This window comes from Bos mutus, chromosome X (genome assembly GCF_027580195.1).
Source record: "Bos mutus isolate GX-2022 chromosome X, NWIPB_WYAK_1.1, whole genome shotgun sequence".
NCBI lineage: Eukaryota > Metazoa > Chordata > Mammalia > Artiodactyla > Bovidae > Bos > Bos mutus.
The window spans coordinates 101,170,531-101,175,198 of NC_091646.1; positions in this window are offsets into that span (position 1 = coordinate 101,170,531).

The window sequence follows — 4,668 nt, forward strand, 5'->3', positions numbered from 1 at the left end:
AGGCCCATTGTGATCTGTTTGGGCAACAGATTAATAGTCCCATTAGAAATGACAAATGTTTGAACCATATAAATATATGAAAATAAATATATAACATAATTCTGTATAAAACAAATCAACAATGTACAGACATTGATATCAGTCTTATAAAATTCACAGTATAAGCAGTAGGGTTGGAAGGGACCCTGCTGCTCAGTAACAAATAATTTTAAATGAAGGTTTCCCTTCTCATGTAATTATTTGGTTCAACTTTATTTTATACCATGTATAAACATAAAAATATGAAAATACAGTTTAAAAATCAGAGATAAATATAATTCTTCTATGGGGCTGTGGATTATTATTATCTTAAGAATTTGGGGGACATCCCTTGCAGTCTAGTGGTTAAGACTCTGTGCTCCCAATGCAGGGGACATGCATTTGATCCTGGGTCAGGGAACTAAGTCCCCACAATGCCATGTGGCGTGGCCCCCCAATTTCTTTTTTCCACATCTACAAATTGTGGTTTATTTACTGCTGCTGCTGCTAAGTCACTTCAGTCGTGTCTGACTCTGTGCGACCCCATAGATGGCAGCCCACCAGGCTCCCCCGTCCCTGGGATTCTCCAGGCAAGGACACTGGAGTGGGTTGCCATTTCCTTTTCCAATGCATGAAAGTGAAAAGTGAAAGTGAAGTCGCTCAGTTGTGTCCGACTCTTAGTGACCCCGTGGACTGCAGCCTACCAGGCTCCTCCGTCCATGGGATTTTCCAGGCAAGAGTACTGGAGTGGGATGCCATTGCCTTCTCCATATTTACTGCTATCAGCTGAATTTTGTGTCCCCCAAAATTCATTTGTTGAAATCTAATCCCCAGTGAGACAGTGTTTGGAGGTGTGGCCTCTGGGAGATCAGGCCATGAGGGGATAGCCCTTATGAAAGTGCCCAGTGATCTCCTGTGTCCCTTCTGCTGTGTTAGGTTATAGTAAGAAGACAGCTCTAGAAACTAGGAAGCAGGCTCTAACCAGACACTGAATCTACTGGTGCTTTGATCCTGGACTTTTCAGCCTCCAGAACTGTGAGAAACAAATGTTCCTTGTTCATAAGCCACTAATTCTATGGTATTTTGTTATAGCGGCCCAAGCGGACTAAGACATTTATTATTTATACTTGTGATACCCGTTGATCTTTTTTCCTTTTATCAATTCAGTTTGTAGACTTGGAACTAGATATACTCTTAAGAGATTATCTAGGTCAATCTTCTCATTTTGAGATTGAGGACATTGAGGCCCAGGTAGATTATGGGACTCCTCAAAGTGACAGAACTCGACAGTTACAATTTAATATTCAGTTTATATACAAGCATTCCTTATTTTCTCACAAACAGATTTGTCATACTTCCAAATGAGCATGTTATCTGTCAGAGTAACTCAGTGTCAAAAGTATTATTACCTCAACCTTGCACATAATTAAAGAAATGTAAATCAAAATAATAAAATGCTATGTATCTCTTATAAGATTAATAATAAATTAAAAACATATTATATTTAGTGATGGTGGGGGCTTCCCGGGGGCTCAGTGGTAAAGAACTTGCCTACCAATGCAGGAGATACATACAGGTTCAATCCCTGGGCCGGGAAGATTTCCTGAAGGAGGCATAGAAGAGAAGTCAAGGTGCTGCCAAGGCTGTCCTCCGTCTGGGGGAATCCAGGGGAGAATCCTTTTTCTTGCCTTTTCCAGCTTCTCAAGATTGCTCATATTCCTTGACTATGGCCATCTTCAAAGTCAGCAATGGCCAGTCCAGTCTTTCTCATATTGCATCACTCCTGACACTCTCCTTCTTCCATATTTGAGGACCCTAGAAGGCAATGGCACCCCACTCCAGTACTCTTGCCTGGAAAATCCCATGGACGGAGGAGCCTGGTAGGCTGAAGTCCATGGGATCGCTAAGAGTCGGACACAACTGAGCGAATTCACTTTCACTTTTCACTTTCATGCATTGGAAAAGGAAATGGCAACCCACTCCAGTGTTCTTGCTTGGAGAATCCCAGGGACGGAGGAGCCTGGTGGGCTGCCATCTATGGGGTTGTACAGGGTCGGACACAACTGAAGCGACTTAGCAGCAGCAGCAGCGTGATTACACATAAGGGAAGCTATGGGTTTCCCTCATAGTTCACTTGGTAAAGAATCTGCCTGCTATGCAGGAGACCCTGGTTTGATTCCTGGGTTGGGAAGATCCCCTGGAGCAGGGGTAGGCTACCCACTCCAGTATTCTGGCCTGGAGAATTCCATGGACTGTATAGTCCATGGGGTCGCAAAGAGTCAGATACGACTGAGTGCCTTTCACTTATGATTACACATGGGCTTTCCAGGTGGCTTGGTGGTAAAAGAAAAAAAATCTGCCTGTCAAGCAGGAGACACGGGAGATGCAGGTTCAATTCCTGGGTCAGAAGATCCCCTGGAGTAGGAAATGGTAACCCACTTCAGTATTCTTGCCTGGGAAATGCCATTGACAGAGGGGCCTTGGTGGGTTAGAGTCCCTTGGATCACACAGAGTTGGACACGACTGGGCAACTAAACAGCAGCAGTATAATTACACTGGGCTCACTGAATAATCTAGGAAAAATTTCCTATCATAAGGTCAGGTGATTAGCAACCTTAATTCAATCTGCAACCATAAATCCCCTTTGCCATGAGATTAGAACATGGGATTATTCAAGGGATTAGAAAATGGACATTTAGAGGGGGACCTTTATTCAGCTTATCACAAGACATGAGGACCATGGCCACTCTGGGACTACAGAGGGATGCTGCCAACATGAGCCAGAGTGGCTGGAATGTTAATAATTTATAGAAGCTGAATGTGGTTTTATAATCTCACACTGACAGTACCTCTGTCAAGTGTAGCTGAAGGAAAACTTGTTATGCTAGTTTGGCACGTGAGCTGAACCTGGGAAGCAATCAGGACTGCCAAGTGTTTAATTCCTTTATTGTTTCTCTCTTCCTTTTATTTTGAGAGTATTCATTGGCCCTATGTCTGCATCCATGCTTTTGTCCTTCTGTGGAGTCCTTTACCCACCGACACAACCACATTCTATTGTGAATGTGTCCACGTTACTGTGTCCTTACCACACTTTTTGAGAAAGTTCCACCACTCATGAAAGCCCTTGCTAAAACACAGGTATCAACATCACTCTTCATTGACAAAAGATGCTAGTAATATTTATTTGAGGTGCACATACATGACATGCCCACAGGCACACATACACAAAATTTACTCTAGAGGTTTAGGTGGGAAAATAAAAGGAAAATATAATTTAACTTGAAATAGAAACCCCATGAAAAATTCAGGAGTAAAAAGGTAATCTGGGGATAATAAGAGAAATTGCTTCTGTAAATAAAATCATACTGTTTAGGAACATTAATTCTTTTTTAAATTAAATTAAATTATTTTTATTGGTGTATAGTAAAATCATACTGTTTAGGAACATTAATTCTTTTTTAAATTAAATTAAATTAAATTCTTTTTTATTGGCTATAGTTGCTTTACACTGCTGTGTCAGTTTCTGCTCTATAGCAAAGTGAATCAGCCATATGTATACATTCATTGTTGTTCAGTTGCTACATTGTGTCCAACTAAGTCTCTAAATTGTGTCCAACTCTTTACGACCTCATGGACTACAGCACGCAGGATTCCCATACACACATACACACACACACACACATATGTATATATGTGTACATATTTCCCCTCCCTTTTGGATTCCCTTCCCATGTAGGTCACCACAGAGCACTGAGTAGAGTTCCCTGTGCTATACAGTCTTCTCATTAGTTATTAATATCTACTTTATACATAGTATCAATAGTGTATATATGTCAATCCCAATTTCCCAATTCGTCTCACCCAGGAACATCAATTCTTTTCTAAGGTCCCAGGTGCACATTTTCATCAACAATTATATATAATTCCGCTCCCCCTCCAAGCTCAATCTTTCCTTCTGATGCTGTGGCATTAGTAGTATCCAACTCAGAATTTGAAAAAGAGGTTAAAAAAACCACCATCTGAAATGGAGGCAACATGTATCAAAATGCGGGAGATTAATCACGGACAAGAGTGATCTACCTAGAGAGGTGTAAGGGTTAGGAAGGTTAGGAGAGAACTAAACCGGAACTTAAGTGTACGTCTTTGAAATCCCAGTTCTGTTAAGTTTTACTCTTTAAAGTGGAGATAAGGGCGCCCCTGGTGGTGCAGTGGATAAGTACCTGCCTGCCAACACAGGGAACAGAGGTTTGAACCCTGGTCTGAGAGGATCCCACATGCTGTGGGGCAACTAAGGCCGTGCGCCACAACTACTGAAGCGCATGAGCCCTGGAGCCTGAGCTCCGCAACAAAAGAAACCACCGCAGTGAGAAGCCCGCGCACCGCAGCTAGAGAGTAGCACCCGCTCTCCACAACTAGAGAAAAGCCCATGCAGCAGTGAAGCCCCCGTGCTGCCAAAAATAATAAATAAATACAATTTAAAAAATAAAGTGGAGATAAAATGCTGACTAGTTGCATTTCAGAGGGATGGACAAAACTTCAAGGCTGAGTGGCTGTCCAAATAGAATCCCTCGTGGTTGGCAAAATATGGGATTAGAATCTCCTGTTTGGGAGGGCATTTCTTGAATTTGCTCTGCCTGGTATTAGGTAAAG